Here is a 19,713-nt window from a genome sequence, read left to right as displayed (position 1 = left end):
AAAACATTTTTTCTGCAAAAAATATATATATCTTAATTATCGAAAGTGGAAAAATGTGATTGAGAAAAACTGATCACAGGACTAGGATTTTGGGGGTAAAATCAATTTAGATTCGTGATCATCGGAAACAAAGAAGCATGCAGGTTTGGACTAGTTTTTTGCTTAATTAATTAATTTGTGAAAGTAGGCAAAAGTCCACTTACGCCTACTAATAAAAAGTGCTAAACTAAATACACATATGAAATGAATTAGCTGTGTGTATGTTTGTGTTTTACGTAACAAAGCTCTAGCTTGCACGCAATAACTTTAATTGGAGTAAAGATAATTAATGTATTGTGGCAATGTAGCCAATTCATCAAATTGGAAATATCCTCAAAATCAATTTACATTACTCTTCCTTCCTTACAATAGCTTAATTAATTAATGTCCGATTGGAGAAAATAAATAAAAATAAAAAGACTCCTCAGTACGTATTATTTGAAATACCACAGTATATAATTGACCCAAAGCATGTTATTTTATAGTCTATCGGATAAGATTTAAAAGTAAGAACTTACTTAGTCAGGAAGTGAAGTCCGTAAGAAATTTCCATAAACGGTGGAGATAGGAGAAAATATCAAGTGTGGTCCACGAGCACGTGCTAAAGGGTGCAAAAGACGGCATAAGAAGACATTTTGACAGCTAAAAAGGAGTCCTTCTGACTTTGATGAACTGCAGCCATGCGGAATTTATGGGGATACTCTCTGCAGGAATGCCCCTTTTCCGGTTTCCCACGGTAAGACTCTCTGCAGTGAATACTTAGGGTGGTTTGGTACGTAAATTGAAACATATATTTTCAATTTTAAATAACATTACATATATTTTTACACAATTTTTCACCCACACATATTTTCAAAAAAACAGAAAGCTGTTATTTAAACTTAAGTACCAAACGAGCCCTTAATTTCTAAGTTCTATAATTTTATGGTAATTTTCATAGAGGAGTGGATCAACCTTTTTTTCCGGATAAGAATTAGATACAATACTTAAGTATTGTTCCTTAGATTTTCATCTTAAAATTTTGTTATATAACTTTTTTTTCATGGGATGAATGCATATTTTTTAGTTAAGTAGACACATGATTGAATTTTAATAAGAAAACCTAAAAAATAGCATTTAAAGTACACATTACATAAGTTTTGTTGTTAGTTCTCTATTCTATTGCAAAATTTTGGAATGAAAAGACTTTATTATTATTATTATTATTATTGGATGTACCTTATATTTGGTCATGGAAAATATATTATAGATTACTTTTTAAACTATGAGTCAATAACTACACTATAATACTTGCTATAATTTGGTTTACAAAATTGTTTGTTAATTTGTTGAACCCGATTAGCAATATATGTTAGTAAGCACAGATAATGCCCGATTAGATTTATTTTTTCATAATTTTTTTATTTACTAAAAGCAGGTGAAAGTAAACTTTTACCTTAAAAAAAAAAAATGAAACTTTAAAAAACTGTATATAAGGGTGAGTTTGGTTCAGCTTTTTGAAAAAGTGCATAATGAAAAAGTTGAGTTTTCAAAAAGTGCATAATGAAAAAGTGTTTTTTCAAAAAGCTGAGTGTTTGGTAAAAGCTGTTAAAAAGTGCTTTTTGAAAAAGCTGAGTATTTGGCTAGCACTTATAAAAGTGGCAGTTTGAAATGTAAATTACCAAAAAGGACAATGTATATATAAGAGAGTTTATTTCATACTTAAATCAATATTGTGAAATTATTTTTTTCACCAATATTAGCTAATAATAACCTACCACTTAAAATTTATTGTGAAAACATTGTGATAAAAATTGATACTGATTTTAATTTTAACATGCTATTAAAATTATATTTTTCGCTTTCTAAAAAATTATTTTTTTCTCACCAATATTAGCTAATAATAACCTACCACTTAAGATTTATTGTAAAAATATTGTGAAAATATTGTGATAAAAATTAATACTAATTTTTAATTTTAACATACTATTAAAATTATTTTTTTCTCTTTCTAAAAAAATTATTTTTTTTACCAATATTAACTAATAATAACCGACCCCTTAAAATTTATTGTGAAAAAATTGTGATAATATTTCATTTTTTTTTCCTTTTTTTTTCCACTCTTTTTTTATCCTCCACACGGCATTTCTTTCTTCTCCTTTTTTTTTTTCCTTTTTTTTCCCACTAAATTTGTCCTCCACACACGTACCCATTCTGTTTTCCTTTTAATCCTTCTTTTCCTCCTTTCTTTATTCCTTCCCTGCCATTCCTCCAGACACCAGAACGTTCTCCTTCTTCGTCTCTCTTTCTTTCTTTTTTTTTTTTTTTTTTTTTTTTTTCAATCCTTCTTTCCTCCTTTCTTTATTCCTTCCTTGCCATTTCTCCAAAACACCAGAACATCTTCTTCGTCTCTTTTTTTTTTTTTTTTTCTTTCTTCCTTTTTTAATCCTTCTTTCCTCCTTTCTTTATTCCTTCCCTGCCATTTCTCCAAACACCAAAACATTCTCCTTCTTCGTGGCTGAGAGGGAAGGGCTTGGAGATCGAAAATGGGGTCGGAGTCAGAGTCATCCGGGTTTGATTGGGTGGTGTTCGCCGATTTGATCGAACCCAGAGCTCGGTGTTTTTGACGCTTCGACTTCGATTTTGTCCTGTAATTCTCTATGCTATATTCTGATTTTTTTTTTTTTTTTTTTTTTTTTTTTTTTGCATTTTGAGGAATCCTAATTTGCAAGGGATTGATTTTTTTTTTTTCCTTAACTGATTTGGGAATTTGTTATAGATTTTTTTGTGTTTGGATTTGGGAATTTGTTATAGATTTTTTTGTGTTTGGATATGGAAATTTGTTGGGAGAGCAGAGAGATGAGATGAGAGCTGATGATTTATCAAGGGTAATTTGGTTATTTTTGGAAGAGCCCAACGGATCAATTTGAAAATGCGCATGAGCTTTTTGTTTATGGACCTCCAGAGCTCCATAAACTCAAACGTGCGTTTCTTCACAAATCTAAAACGCAACTTTTTCCAAAAAGTTGCGTTTATTACTTACCAAACACTATTTTTGGGCTGGCTTTTTTGAAAACGCGCGTTTTGGGCTTCAAACGCTGAACCAAACGGGCACTAAATCAATAAGTAAATATACTAGCATTTGAAAACTAAATTGAACATGTTAATATATATAATTCAAAAGTTGAAGAGTAAGAGTGTTCCATTTGAAAATACTAAAAACGTTAATTAATTAAACTATAAAGCTTTTGGCATCTATCTTATATGAGTGCTTAAAATAGCTTTTCCCAAGATTCTGATGTTTATGCTTTTAATTTTGATTTTGGTGACGGATGTAGGTAAATTTGACGCAGATTCAAAATTTATTGGACATTCAGAAGCCTCCTAGCTAGCTAGCTAGATAATGCCTTTTCCTAGAATGGGTTTTGGCTCGAGCTAACAAGAAGTGGACCTTTTACCAACTTTATGGTTAGACTTAGGGCACCACACCTATACACGGAATGATGAATAAGAATAGAAATATTCTTAAGAGAGAGGTAGTACGTGTTAGCGAAGCAAGAGGGAATTAAAAGTTTTCCTATTCTCACATTTGTAGTGAAGATAAGGTTGTGATTAGTGACTAATGGACCATAACAGTATACGTACATCTCTAGGCTAGCAGCAGGAAAAGAAGATGCCAATGCACGATTTCTGTTCCTAGTTTTATCATCTTAGCTCCACCGTTGCATGCTATCTGAGGTTCCGGATCCTCTCCACTTCTTTTTGAAATGGAGAGTGTCCAGTTAAGGGTTAGGATCTGTCTAAAAACGATCGCCTATAACATTCTACCTCATTTAAAAGCTTTAATCTAACCAAATAGCAAATTCAGATTTTGTAATCAGAGTTAACTCTTGTCCAAAACCGAAAAAGCCACCTTAGGTTCCCAACAAGGCAGCAACCATATCCTCAGGTTTAGATCCTTTCAATCTCAACCCCGAGTGCCCATCAGCCACCAGCAACCAAAGTGATCAAACACTAATTTGTCTAGTTTCTTCCAGTATTGTATCAAACACTGATTTGGCTTGCTCTAAATTTTCAATTTCATTATTCTTTTTCATTGATGGAATAATCACTACTTTTAATTCCATTTTTTGATGTCTCAAAATGTTAATAATATAGAATTTGGCAAAATAGAAAACCAAAAAAATGGTTTTGCAGAAGTTGACTATATGTAAAGGATAAAGTATTTCTAATTTCTTTGTTAGTTACGCAGGGTGTTTATTGAATTAAGTTAGTTAGATTAGAGGTGACTAACCTCCTAGAACATGAGAAAGAAAAGACCATTTGCGATTTAATTTGCTTGCTTTATTATTCAAGTCCCACTACTTAAATACATTGCAGTTTACAAGCTGATACAATCGAATAGAATAAAAGACAACTCAAATAAATGAAACAATCTAAATAACTTAACTCTCCCAAAAACTAGGAATCTTATTTGTTGAACTCCAATACTACTCTTATCCAAGGGAGTTGATTTCGTACCGTACCAGCAAGCAAACCGGTACATATAATCCCCCTACTCTTAATAAATTACATATAACTCTTAATGGTTTTAGCTTATAAAGTTCAGTTTTTGTAAGGTTAGTTTGTTTATATAATTTGATAGAGAAACATGTTCAATGTGGTACGGCTTAATAATCGCATTAATAGCCAATAGTTAATACTATTTGCAAATTCAATTCATGGAGTTGCAATTTTCACTAAATCGTTCTATGGCTTGAAGCACTTGCATTTTAACAAATTGGACATGTCTTTAAAGTCCTTTTATTTCTTTGGGGAAAAAAAAGAAAAACAGAAAAAAGGAGAGGATACGTTAAAACTTGGCATCATTAACTTATGAGAGAGGATGTGTTCTTAGATGGTAGGAATAGGACAAAATGGTTACACGTTTGTTACGCCTGACTACCAAAAATTGCTCATAAAGATGTATGCACATGATCTACTTTCCTTTGCTTTTAGTGAAAGATTAAATGCATGCCAATGTTGAGATCAACCACTCTAAAAAAATAGTCTGTGCAATCATAAAATATTATTATTAGTATGAATTTTATGGAGTTGTGGTGTTCAGGAATTAAACCAAAATTCTTTTAAATTATCTATAATATTTTGTCTTCCGAAAATTTTCTCTCTTTAATTTTATTATATTGTGTTTCTTAAGCTATAGAGAGATTTTCTTCTTTATTTTATTTTATTTCCATGTTTTGAATTTCCTCTATATTATTATTACAACTGAGCAAAGATTGAGAAAGTAACATTACTACTCTAATTTTAAGTTTAATGTCCTTCTCAAGTCATGGTCTTTATTTATATATTTGCAGTTTATATTTCTAACCGTTGATGAGAAATTAAGGCTCAGTTGCACAATATGTGTAAATTCTTCAGAAGGCTACTTTAAATAGTATGTCAATGTGTCTCTTACATTTGGGTATTAGTTAGAATTGTCTTCAAATGATTATATCAATAAAGGTGAATATGTATAAATTTTGTTTAACTATCCCATGCATCGCACGGGTTAGTGACTAGTTTTATTACAGTAACTACTATTTTGGTCTTCAAACTTTACCAAAAGTTTATTTTTCATCCATAAGTTTTAATAGGTTCCTTTTTTGTCCCTAAACTATTGAAAATTTCTTTTTTCGTCCCAAAACTATTAAAAATGTTTTGCTTTATGTCCTTAAACCAAAAGTTTATTTTTCGTTCCTAAATTATTGAAAAAAAGTTATTTTGTCATCTCTATTTTTATCTCTAAACTACTAAAAAAAATTAATTACAAAGTTTAAAGATGAAAACATAACTGTAGTTGCACGATTTTCCTGGTCCAAATCCTACTGATCAGGCCTTGGCCCAAGGCGCAACACACAATAAATCTTTGTAGAGGATGGGTCAAAGAACTTAGCCTCAGTGAACTTAGTCGGTCTGATGCATGGACAATGTTATTGCAGAAACAAAAACACAAGAATGGATATTCAGCAGAAGATTCTATTTTCTGGGTACAGATAATACATTTTTCGTCCTTCTCTTTGAGGGACTCCACTACATTATATAGGCCTCTCATTCTTATCTGAACCTTACACTTGTTGATCATCTAAGTCCCCACTTGAGCACCTGTCCTATCAGACACCCTTATCACTCCTTTGTGAGTTGCAGAGGCCAAGGTAGCACTGTTCAGGGGTCTTTTCCTCATTAATGCAGCCAAGAGAGTGGTTGTGACACATTTAATGTGGTGGTGGCAGCTTTCCATGAGATATTTTGGGTTTTATTCTTTTTTATATGCTCGGAGGGTGAGCTGCAATGGTTGGGGCGAGCTTTTGATCCGGACTTCGTAATGTCCGAGGAGGAGTTACTCCTCGGACAGGTTTCTTTTACCGCAGTTGGGCTTAAATAATGTTTGGGCTATGACTTCTCCTCGGACAGGATTCTTCTCGAACGGGCTCGTAGTTTAATTAGCCCATTATTTTGGGTCGGGCCCTACAATAGCCCCTCAAAACTCCGGTTTTTATCTCCTTACGAGGAGAAAAGTAGGGTTTTGATGTTAGTGAGAGGATGGAAGTAAGGAGGGCTTGGGGCGCGCATGCGGGCAGTTACTTTGGACGCGCTACAATTTACGAGGCGCGGCCATTTACTCCTGGAGGCTTTATGTCCCCTTCATCCAACGGTGAGGCGTGGATCGGACGGCTAGCATTTTTTTCTCGAATTTTTAGGCAGGAGCGATCTTTTCTCTCTCCTCCCGGCTATATAAGATGTCAGAGAGGTTCAGTTTTCTTTTTATCGGCATCTCATAAACTCCAGAGGATTCCAGAGAACTCCATCGAACTCCAGAGATCTACGAATACTTGCGTCCGCTAAGCCTCCATATCCGTTTTTCGTGAAGCGTCTCCTCCAAGAGAGATTTTCAGGCATCCTATTGAGCGTTTTGTGAAGGTATCAGTAAATTCCGTTCATTTCGCTGCTTCGATTCCCTCCTCGGATTTTACTTTTCTCCTCGGTCTTTATTTTCATTCCTCCAGTTCAGCTCAAATGGGTAGATTAAAAAAACTAGTAAATACTCCGGCCTCTATGGAGGCCTTTAGGGTAAAATACCACATTCCCCCAGGGGTGGGGCTGCAGTACTGTCCTCTTGAAGGAGTATTGACAGATAGAGGCGAGGGAGAAGTTGTTATCCCCATGATTGCTTTCATAGAGGGAGGGATGACACTTCCCATGCGTAGGATTACAAGGGAATACCTGTACAACCATAGGTTGACGCCGCATCAGTGTGCCCCAAACATGTTCAAGATACTAGGCTGTGTAGACGTCCTAGACGAACGGATGAATCTAGGCCTTACCTGGCACGATGTGGTTCATCTGTACGAGTGTCACCACATCGAGAAAGGAGGGTATTATCTTAAATCTCGATCCGAGGTCATTAGGTTGATCTCTTGTCTCCCAGTATCCAATAAGACCGTGAAGAAGGATTTCCTTATTGCTTCAGGGGAGTGGAGCGATGGTATTCATTGTCCAACTCGAGCAGGAGTCCCAGGTGCGGCGTCTTTAGGGCCAATCCTTTTCGGGAAAGGGTTTAGTATTAGGGGGTTATTTTTCTTGCTTTCTTTACAATTGGAAAATTTCGTGAACTAATCCTACTCCTCTTGGATGTTTGCAGATAAAGTTCATGTCGCTCCTCGGCTAAGCCTCGTGAACGTGCCGGCGTTGAACTACCTTCTAAGGTCGGAAATTTACGCTACTGAGGACGGACAGTTACGTGCAGCTCATTTGGTTCTGGGCTATCAACCTCTAAGCCGCTCTTTCCAAGCTATCGGTCACGCCATAAGAGCTGGCAGTCCGAGGTTGGCTAGGATTGACGTGTCTAAGCCCGGGTTCCTAGCTCGACGTGATCTTCCACCAGTCGTGCTACCTAGCGTTCGAGATCCCTTGCTAGCAGAGCAACTACCTCCGCCAGACGACCCTGACGTTGCTGTTCCGGTTGAAGGGGAAACCGAATCATCTCGTCTTTCCCTTGAGGAAGAGATAGACGAGTTTTATTTTGAGGAGGAGGTTCAGCAAGCCCCCTTGATTGAGCTTTCGGATCCTGAAGGAGAGCAGGGTCGACACTCCGCAGCTGGCGTTCCCTTAATCATAGCCTGCTCGGACGACCCTTCGGACGAAGAGATAGACCCCATGGCCGGTAAGGGAAAAACTTTACAGGAGTTGATGGCCTCCCGAGGGAAAGGTCAATCATCAAAAGGTCAGTCGTCAAAGGGACCAACTCAGTCATAGGCCCAGACCCTTCCTCCTGTGGTCCCTCAGGTTCCCTCGGACCTCGGCCTCAAGGTTAATCCGGACTTGAAGAAGAAAAGGCCGGTTGACGCTCCTGAGGAAGGTGAGGTGGTTACCCAGCCGACCAAGCAGCAAAAAACCACCCGGGCGCCGAGGAGCAGAAGGGGTGATTCCGTGGAAAGCCGAGATGAGGAGAACCATGCTGAGGTACGCATTACCCCGCGTACATGGAGCCCCAAGCTGGAGCTAGATGGGGTTGCTATTCCCCATCGATCCGAGACTATAACCGAGGCCGAGCAAGGTACGTAGCTGATGCCTTGGAGCAACCCCTACTCATTCCTCAGGATATGGAGGCCTACAGGCGATTCTCTCAGCCCGAGATTTTCCTATCCCTCAAAAGGGATCTAGCCATGGTAAGTGACCCTTTTACTATTTTATTAAATTAATTTATTTAACCCTGTTAAATTCTAAACCAATCTTGTTTTGTTCGCAGATTACTCAGCAGGTATTTGTGGCTGAGGAGTTTTGTCGTGATAATCGCAGTCAGGCTGAGGCTGAGACCCAGTCTCAGACAGAGATGGAGAAAGCCTTGGGGTACCTCAAGCACGATCACCTTGAACTCACGGAGAAGTTCAAGGAGTCGGAGAAACGGCGCAAGAGCGCAGAGGCCGGTTTAAAAAGTGCCGAGACTCAAGCGGAGGATCAGCGCAAAGAGCTGTACGTGACCCAGACCAACCTTGCAGGCAGTGCTGGATCTCAAGACTGCCCTACAAAAAGTCGAGGATGAGCTACGGCGGGTCAAAGAGGAGGCTCAGCTGATTCGAGAGGCTGCAGAGGCTGAAAAGAAAGCTTTTCACCAGCTCGGGGTCCAAGAAACGGAGGCCAGGCTATCCGAGGAGATCCCCGAGGTGTGCAGGGACTACTACAGCATCTCATGGGCTCATGCCCTTGAGGCTGCAGGAATTCCTGCTGATTCGGTGCTGAGACTGCCCGAGAACATCTTCTATCCTCAGGAGATCCGAGAGAATCCTGATGGCGCCCAAGCGGCTTCGGAGCAGGATCTGGCGGTGCCTGATGCCGTCCCTATGCTTGATAAAGCGAAGGATCCTGCCACGGACTCTATCTCCGAGGCTCCTCCTCCTCAGCCAGAGTAGAAGAAGGATCCTCCTGCTAAGGCTTAGCTTTTAAGTTTTTAATTTTTGTACTTCCCCCTTTTTTTTTTAGATGAGAGTCGTCCGGTTTTGTGTTCTTTTGTAAGGACCTCTCTTTGTATTGACCTCGAGATATTAATATAGAATATTCTCTACATTTCCTATTGATGTATGCTAGTACCATTCCTTTATTTAACGTTTACAACGACATAAGTAAATATAAACGGTCGAGATAAAAAGGACGTTGTGCAACGAATTTGAATGAGGGTTGCAATGATGCTAGACTGCGCGCACGCCTTAAAATGATTTCTCTTAAGTAATAATTTCCCAAATTGTCATAAGTAATAATTTCCCCTAAGTCTGTGGTCCGAGGAGCAATGTAGGACTTAGGTTCTGTTTAAAACTATGAATAGTTGCCATAAGTAATAATTTCTCCTAAGTCTGTGATCTGAGGAGCCATGCAGGACTTAGGTTCTGTTTAAAACTTGGATAAATTGTCATAAGTAATAATTTCCCCTAAGTCTGTGGTCCGAGGAGCCATGCAAGACTTAGGTTCTGTTTAAAACCATGAATAGTTGCCACAAGTAATAATTTCCCCTAAGTCTGTGGTCCGAGGAGCCATGCAGGACTTAGGTTCTGTTTAAAACTTGGATAAATTGTCATAAGTAATAATTTCCCCTAAGTCTGTGGTCCGAGGAGCAATGCAGGACTTAGGTTCTGTTTAAAACTTGGATAAATTGTCATAAGTAATAATTTCCCCTAAGTCTGTGGTCCAAGGAGCCATGCAGGACTTAGGTTCTGTTTAAAACTTGGATAAATTGTCATAAGTAATAATTTCCCCTAAGTCTGTGGTCCGATGAGCCATGCAGGACTTAGGTTCTGTTTAAAACCATGAATAGTTGCCATAAGTAATAATTTCCCCTAAGTCTGTGGTTCAAGGAGCCATGCAGGACTTAGGTACTGTTTAAAACTTGGATAAATTGTCATAAGTAATAATTTCCCCTAAGTCTGTGGTTCGAGGAGCCATGCAGGACTTAGGTTCTGTTTAAAACTTGGATAAATTGTCATAAGTAATAATTTCCCCTAAGTCTGTGGTCCGAGGAGCCATGCAGGACTTAGGTTCTGTTTAAACTATGATAAATTGTCATAAGTAATAATTTCCCCTAAGTCTGTGGTCTGAGGAGCCATGCAGGACTTAGGTTCTATTTAAAACCATGAATAGTTGTAAAGAGACCAGTAGGCACAGGATAATCACGAAGCAAAACATGGGCTAAGCCTATTTTCATTAATAATAATATCTTCTGAGGTTATTTACATTCCATGGTCGAGGTACAGTTTTTTCATCCAAATCTTCTAGATAGTAAGCGCCTATCCCGGTCACGGATGTGATGCGATATGGTCCTTCCCAATTGGGCCCTAGCTTGCCCCAAGAGGGGTTTTTTGCGCTGCCGAGAATCTTTCTCATTACGAGATCACCCGGACCTAAAGGTCGCAGTTTAACATTGGCATCATATCCTTGTTTTAGCTTCTGGTGATAATAGGCCATATGAATCGTTGCTTTTTCCCTTCTTTCCTCGGCTAGGTCTAGACTTCTTCCCAATAACTCGTTATTACTGTTTGGGGTAAATGAGTTAGACCTCAGTGTGGGAAAGTTGTTCTCGATTAGGAGCACGGCCTCAGCCCCATAAGTCATCGAAAAGGGGGTCTCACCGGTTGAGCGTCGTGGCATTGTCTGATAGGCCCATAAGACGTGTGGGAGCTCTTCTACCCATCTCCCTCGTGTAACTCTTCAAGTAGAGACTCGGATTCTTCTGGATGTATGCAGAGTAGGTACGGCCCAGAGTAGGAGCGCCGATATAGTTTGTGGTCCCTTGATAGCCAGAACCGAGGAGCATTCCTACGTATCTTCTCGGCCTCTAATTTTCCCTCCGGTAGGATGTCGTTTTGGAGGAAGTTTTTTATGGGGTCCATCCAGTTGGGATTCTTTCTGATCTGATGGACCTGGGCCGAGTTTCTTCTAATGGGACTTGCCTGGACTAGATCTTCAACAAGGATCATTCGCGGCAGGTTATGCGCCGAGGACATGGCGAGAGTGGCCAGCGAGTCTGCATGGGTGTTTACACTCCTGGAAATGTGCGTCAGATTGAAGGACTCAAAACTCGTCTGTAGGCGTTTGACTTGTCCTAGATACTCTTGCATCCTAGCATCTCTAGCTTCCAGCTTGCCCGTCACTTGGCCGACGACCAATCTGGAGTCCAAGAACGCTTCTATTACCCTTCCGCCCAATCTTTGAACCATCGTCATCCCTTGAAGTAAGGCTTCGTATTCGGCTTCATTGTTCGTAGCCGAGAACCCGAGTCTCAGTGATTTTTCAATGGCAGCACCGTCTGGCGATACTAAAACTATTCCAACTCCGGATCCTCTCTGGTTGGCTGCGCCATCCACATAGACCTTCCAATGCAAGGTTCCCCCTGCTGAAATTGTGCCAACCGATTTTCCATCCATGTCTTTTTGCTCGGTTATTGTTTCTACAGAGGGTTCAGTAAACTCCGCTACCAAGTCTGCGAGGACCTGACCTTTGATGGAGGATCTGGGCATATATTTAATATCAAAGGCCCCCAAAAGCGCACTCCACATGGCGATCCTTCCTGTGTAGTCAGCGTTTTGAAGCACCGCTCGAAGGGGAAGCTGAGTTAGAACGATGACCGTATGCGCTTGAAAGTAATGAGGGAGCTTCCGGGTGGCATGTACTATCGCCAGAATTGTCTTTTCTAAAGGTAGGTATCGCACCTCGGCCTCATGTAATGATTTGCTCACATAGTAAACCGGTCGCTGCACCCCATTATCATCCCGTATCAATACCAGGCTTACAGCATGGGGAGCTACAGCGACGTATGCAAACAGCACCTCGTCTGCCTCAGGGCTGGACATGATGGGTGGTCGTGACAGGTATTCCTTAAGTTGCTGGAAGGCCCGAACACAGTCCTCCGACCATTCAAACCCTTTCCACTTGTTTATCAGGAGGTAAAAAGGTCAACATCGATCCACTGATCGCGATATGAACCGGTTTAATGCTGCAATCATGCCAGTAAGCTTCTGCACTTCCTTCGGATTCTGAGGAGCCTGTAGGCTGTTAATTGCTTTGATTTGATCGAGACTTACTTATGTTCCCCTGTGGGTTACCATATACCCTAAGAATTTCCCAGACCCGACCCCGAATGAACATTTGGAAGCATTCAGCTGCAACCTGTGCTCCCTTAAGATAGCGAAGATTATTTCAAGGTCTTTCATGTGCTCGGACACCCTTTTACTCTTCACAACCATATCGTCTATGTAAACCTCAATGATCTTGCCCAGCTGTGGCTCGAACATCCGGGTCATCGTCCTTTGGTAGGTTGACCCTGCGTTCTTTAGTCCAAACGGCATCACCTTATAGTGATAATTTCCGATGGGCGTCATGAAAGCTGTCTTCTCTTAGTCTTCTAACGCAAGGGGTATCTGATGATAGCCCTGGAAGGCGTCCAGGAAGCTCATTCGAGGGTGACCCACGGTTGCATCCACCAATCGGTCGATTCGGGGTAAGGGGAATGGGTCCTTTGGGCACGCCTTGTTAAGGTCCGTGAAGTCCACGCAGACTCTCCACTTCCCTGTCTTCTTCCTTACCACCACCGTGTTTGCCAACCATTCGGGGTAAAAGACCTCTTTAATAGCCCCTGCTTTTTTCAGTTTTGCCACTTCGTCTCTTACGGCACTAGCATGTTCCTTTGAAGGGCGTCGGGGTGGCTGCTTCTTCGGAGTGGAAGAGGGGTTAACGTTCAGGTAGTGACAAATAAGGCTAGGATCAACTCCCGGGGCGTCGTAGGCGTCCCATGCAAACACATCGACATTTCCTCTGAGAAATCTGACCAGTTCCTCTTTTTCTTGAGAAGGCAACTCAGAGCCGACCTGAAAAAACTTCTCCGGGTCGTTGTTGACAGCAAATTTATCTAAACTTTCACACCTTATCTCCTCGGCTAGCCCATCGCCTTGCCCTGCCGAGGCGGCTGGTTGCTATAAGTCTCTGGGGCCGAGGACTCGGCACAGGGCCGATGTAAGATGGCGGCCACTATACATTGCCTAGCCACGACCTGATCTCCTCGGATCTCTTCTACTTGTCCTCTGGATGGGTATTTTACTTTTTGGTGAAGTGTGGAGGATACAGCTTCTAGGGCGTGGATCCATGGCCTGGCAACTATTGCGGTGTAGGGTGAGTAAGCGTCGACCACGATAAAATTTACCTCCACCACCTCCAACCCAGTCTGTATGGGTAGTCTGATCTGCCCCTTTAGTGTAACAATTCTCCCTTCGAAGCCGAGAAGGGGGGAATCATAAGCTGTCAAATCCTCCGGCTTCAAGTTCAGCCCCTTGTATAGATCAGGGTACATTATCTCCACCGCATTTCCTGAGTCTACTAACACCCTTTTCACATCGAAGCCTCCAATTCTTAACGTAACCACTAAGGCATTGTCGTGAGGTTGAATAGTTCCTCTCTTATCCTCGTCCGAGAATCCCAATATCAAAGAGCTTCCCTTTTTCGACCTTTTAGGTTCCCTTTGCCTGTCCTCAGAGGGGAGCCGATCAACAGCCAGTACCCTAGGGAGGGGTGGTCCAGTTCTTCCTGGTGCGGCGAGGATGACATGTATCGTTTCTGTGGGGGGTCTTAAGGACACATCCTTTCGAGATTCTTGTATTGCTTGACCGGGATGGCCGCTCGAGGGGTGCAGAAGGTGACGCAACTTCCCTTCTCGGACCAACTGATCTAGGTGATTCCATAGATTCCTGCAATCCTCAATGGTATGCCCATGGTCCTGATGATAGTGGCAGTACAGGTTCTGGTTATGTTTGGAAGGGTCTCCAGCCATCTTTCCTGGCCATCTGAAATAGGGTTCGTTCCTTACTTTCTCCAGCACCTGTTGCACTGGCTCCCTGAACACGGCATTCACCGTTTGTGTATTACTCTGTCCAGCCTGTCTCGAAAAATCTCTCCTCGGCTGGTTATGGTTATACCGTTCCGACCTAAAATCGTTTGCTTTGGGAGGAGCGACCTTCTCCTTTCCCCTTCCTTGCAGCTGATCTTCCTCCACCCTTTTGTACTTGTCGATCCTATCCATCAACTGATGAACGTTGGCAACTGGTTTACCAGTGAGGGATTTCCTTAAGCCATGCTTGGTGGGGAGACCGCTTTTGAATGTGCCGATAGTAACATCATCATGGTTGTCATCTAACTCATTATACACCTCCCAATATCTATCCGAATATGCTTTCAGGGTTTCTCCTTCGTGCATGGATAAGGACAATAGCGAACTGAGGGGTCGAGGGACCCTGGTGTTTGTGATAAAGTGGGAGCAGAAAGCCTGAGTGAGCTGCTTGTATGAGCCTATGGAATTTGTCTTCAAGCTGTTGAACCACCTCATCGCCATTGATCCCAAGCTGGATGGGAAGATTTTGCACATTAGGGCTTCATTTTGCGAGTAGATTGCCATTTTTTGGTTAAACTGACTCACGTGTTCTACCGGGTCTGCTCGGCCGTTATAGATGGTGAACGCTGGTTGGTTGAAGCATCGAGGCAGCTTAGCCTCTTCGATTTTATACGTAAAGGGTGACCTTGAAACCTGGTCCAGCGCCCTCTTCATAGCATCGTTTCCCGAACCCTTGCTGGATCGGCTCTCATACTTCCGTACAGGGCGTGGTTCCCTTTCGTAAGAAAAGGTTTCACTTGGGGGGGTCCTTGTCCTCCGTCGGTAACTCGCATCCTCCGCATTAGAGGACTCGTCTGAGCCAAAGGGAGATCGTTTTCGCTGCACACGTCGTAACTTCCTTTTCAGGTCATCTATCTCTCGCTGTATGGCCTGATGACTATTTCGCCTCTGGGACAAGTGACTACCTATCTGAGTATGACTCTGGCTCGTCCGGATAGTATGCACACTTCCCTCACGATTCCCTCTGCCGCCTGGGTTGGCAGGGTTATTTTGCCTCTGGGACTCAACGGGTTGTGTCTGTTGGGAGTTAGCCTGGCGAGGATTCTCCTGGTGTGGACCTAGTTCTGCCATGCTCGACCGTTGTGCTAGCTGATACCCTAGTTCTTCCCACAGACGGCGCCAATTGTAGTTGCACGATTTTCCTGGTCCAAATCCTACTGATCAGGCCTTGGTCCAAGGCGCAACACACAATAAATCTTTGTAGAGGATGGGTCAAAGAACTTAGCCTCAGTGAACTTAGTCGGTCTGATGCATGGACAATGTTATTGCAGAAACAAAAACACAAGAATGGATATTCAGCAGAAGATTCTATTTTCTGGGTACAGATAATACATTTTTCGTCCTTCTCTTTGAGGGACTCCACTACATTATATAGGCCTCTCATTCTTATCTGAACCTTACACTTGTTGATCATCTAAGTCCCCACTTGAGCACCTGTCCTATCAGACACCCTTATCTCTCATTTGTGAGTTGCAGAGGCCAAGGTAGCACTGTTCAGGGGTCTTTTCCTCATTAATGTGGCCAAGAGAGTGGTTGTGACACATTTAATGTGGTGGTGGCAGCTTTCCATGAGATATTTTGGGTTTTATTCTTTTTTATATGCTCGGAGGGTGAGCTGCAATGGTTGGGGCGAGCTTTTGATCCGGACTTCGTAATGTCCGAGGAGGAGTTACTCCTTGGACAGGTTTCTTTTACCGCAGTTGGGCTTAAATAATGTTTGGGCTATGACTTCTCCTCGGACAGGATTCTTCTCGAACGGGCCCGTAGTTTAATTAGCCCATTATTTTGGGCCGGGCCCCACAATAACTTTTTAAAGTTTATGGACAAAAAACAAATTTTTGATAGAGTTTAGATTCCAAAATAGTATTTTACCTTTTTCCCCTTTTTTTATGAGGCCAAATGGGCTCGTGAAATTTACCTATTTTTTATGAGGAATAGAGGAACAAGAATATTTTCTTTGAATGGACTTTGGTAGGTTAAAACCTTAACTCATTGCCTCATTAAATCATAATACATTATATATTCAAAATATTCAATACTCCTAAAATATAGCAACATGATACTTCCACTGCTTACAATAATCATGAGTTTCATCACAAATTTACTTAGTGAGACCCAATTTTAATGTGATAGGAGGGAGTACAGTTAGGATTTATAGTATAAGAATGCTCCAAAACTCAGCAATATGACTTAATCTTATAAGTAAAAGCATTTTATGAGAAAGTATTGGGATATCACAAAATGACATAATATTTTCATGATACTCTTGTTTTCAATTATGGTAGGTCCTGATATAATATTTATTATTTTATTTTAACCTATGTAGAAACTCTAAATTAGTAGAGAATCAAATTTTAGAATTAAATAAATAATGGAATGAAAAGTTAAAAACATTAATTGTTATATATGGGATTATGATGTCAGTCAAGCTAATGTTAATTTCTAGTGTTGATGTAGCAATTTATAAACATCCTCAAATAAAATTTTGAAAAACCATCATGTACAGATGATATTGATAATAGTTCATTTGCAGTATGATCCCGAATTGTGTAAGAAATATGGGATTATGATGTTAATCAACTTGATAAAAATCAACTAGCCTACATTAAGCTTGGTCTATATAAACCTATTCAAACAAGCTACAAGTAGCTAGCTTTTCAATATTCGTGGTTTGCGTTTTTTTGCTTCATGTGGTTTGAATATTCACCAAGTAAAAATGTTGCTTTTTGTTTACCACGCTTTCAAGTTATTTTATGATTTTCATGAATTCTTTTTTGGTTGTGTTTGGGCCCCCTCAAATTTGATCTTGTGCTAATGGACAGACTGAAATAATTTCTAGAACAGAATTGACAACCCCATAACATATCATGGGGATTTGTACTAATCGCTAAAAAATCGAGGCATATCACCCAATAGCAAACCCATTTTATCCAGCAATATCAAATGATTTAAATTTCCTGTTCGTTACAGACTTACAGTGCATAAAAAGCTCCATGCCATATCACGAACTAATGAAGATTTGTTTCAGAAATTTGTAGTGTACAATGCATATTTAAAATTACTTCTATCAACTATTATCACTCTTTAGTCTCCAGTCTCCACAACGAAAGTATATCAAGTTTAAGCCCAAAACAAGACATGCAAAGAGCATACATAGGCAATTATTATAGTAACATACAAGCAATTATTCAGCTAATATGTCCCTAGCTATCAGAGGCGGGACAATCCCTCCTTTCCTCCCTTAGAAAAGGGTAGTCTGTGTACCCAACAACAGGATCCTGTGTATAGAAAGTTTTTCTAATGTGTACTTATTTAGGGGTGCATTGATCTTAAACCTTATGACCAAGTCCGGGTTTGAGATAAAATGGCGACCATAAGATATCAAATCAGCCTCATCTTGAGCCAAAGCTTGCATTCCTAGCTCTCGAGTGAAGCCACCACTACAGATAAAGGTTCCCTGATAAGCTTTTCTGAAGGCCCTAATTTGGTGAGTTTCCTCCTCTTCAGTGCCAGGTCTTCCAGATTCTGTCTGCCCATAAGCTGTGTATCGAGGCTGAGCCACATGAAGATAAGTGAGTTTTGAGCCAAGTTCTACTTGGGGTTTGTTAAGTCTATCAATCACTGCCAAGCCTAGGCCAAGTGGGACTGAGTCTGTGGTATCAAGGTGATCGATTGCTGGAGAAATTCTCACTCCATCTCGTTCTGCACCAATGGCTGCCACTACTGCTTTAACCACCTGCAATAAGAATTTGCATCGATTGTCAATTGAGCCACCATACTCGTCTGTTCGATCATTTATCCCATCCTTCAAAAATTGGTCGATGAGGTAGCCATGTGCCCCATGAATCTCAATCGCGTCAAAACCTGCATGACATGAAGATTATTTTTATATTTTTTGATAAATTGCATTACATGAAGATTATATATGATAGTTGAACACAGTGCCTGCTGAAGCTACAGGCCATTTAGTCTACCGCCTAAAGCCCCCACTTATAAGAGGCCCAAAATAGTAATAATATATTATATAATATTGCTTTCTCATCTAGGAAAAAAAAAAAATTTACAAACGGCCATCACCAAATCCCATCAAGCCATGAAGGCCTGTTTCTCACAGAGATAAAAGCTGAAGTGACAATGTGACATTAAGGCTAATCCCATCAGGCTATCATCAAATCTTTAGCTTATAGAAGAAAAGATTACAAACGGCAGAAATTTTTAGCTTGCAGAAGAAAAGATTACAAAAGGCAGAAAGAAGAGACAAATAAGAAAATGCAGAAAAAAGAAAGAAGAAAAAAAAAACACTCACTCTCTGACTCTCACCATCTTTCTAAAAAAAAAAAACCACTATTTTTAGTTGGCTTACTCATCAATTGGTGTTAACAATAGACTTGATGTGTTCACAGAGATTTATTTTAGGTTTTTTTTTTTTTTGTTTTCTCTTCCTTTGCCTCTTTCGTCTTCTTCATGGTTTGATGCCAGAGTGCTGGCCCTGTTGGGTTTTTGCTCTTTCTTTTTTGCTTAACTTTAGTTTAGTTGTTCTTGTACTCTTTCTCTTTAGTGGCACTGCTTTAACTTCACTCTTCTTTCTTTTATTTCTTTAGATTTCTCTAGAATGCTATAGAATGGTCCGAATGGATCCACTTAATTTTTTTTTTTTTTTTAAGAAGTCAGATTTAGTGGATGTGGATGGAAGTTAAAGTACTCAATGTGACTTTTCTTTTTTTTATTTCTTTAGATTTCTCTAGAATGGTCCGAATGGACCCACTTAATTTTGTTTTGTTTTTGTTTTTTCTTTAAAGAAGTCAGATTTAGTGGATGTGGATGGAAGTTAAAGTATACAGTGAAATCTAGTCCTACACATTTTTGATCCAGTTATCCTAGTGCTACACCTTTTTTTTTTTTAAGAAATCAGATTTAGTGGGTTGGAGTCATGGTGATGGAGGGATAGTGGGCGTGTCTAAGGGTCTTAGTCTTAGTGGATCAACTATCAAGTTGAGTCCTACACATTTTGCTAGTGGGCTGGTCTTACTTCTTAGTAGATCCAAATCCAATCATCCAATTTAGTTGAGTCCTATACATTTTTGCTATAAAAAAAAAAATTTGGTTTACTGCTACATAAAAAAAAAAGAGTATTGATAACAAAATTATAAATTTAGAATAATTTACTTTGTATTAATATTAATTTTAATTTATTTGTGCAGGTTTAAAGTGTAAAGTGATCATATTAAGTA

At 40.2% G+C, this 19,713-nt stretch overlaps 1 pseudogene; it reads right to left on the bottom strand.

The window, feature by feature from the left end:
* Nucleotides 1-17,454: 17,454 nt before the first annotated feature.
* On the bottom strand, nt 17,455-18,974 carry LOC126707367 (12-oxophytodienoate reductase 3-like; annotated as a pseudogene).
* Nucleotides 18,975-19,713: the final 739 nt, after the last annotated feature.

The sequence above is a fragment of the Quercus robur genome, chromosome 11 (genome assembly GCF_932294415.1).
Source record: "Quercus robur chromosome 11, dhQueRobu3.1, whole genome shotgun sequence".
Lineage (NCBI taxonomy): Eukaryota > Viridiplantae > Streptophyta > Magnoliopsida > Fagales > Fagaceae > Quercus > Quercus robur.
The sequence above is the reverse complement of the archived record's forward strand: the minus strand, read 5'-3'. Positions and strand labels throughout refer to the sequence as shown.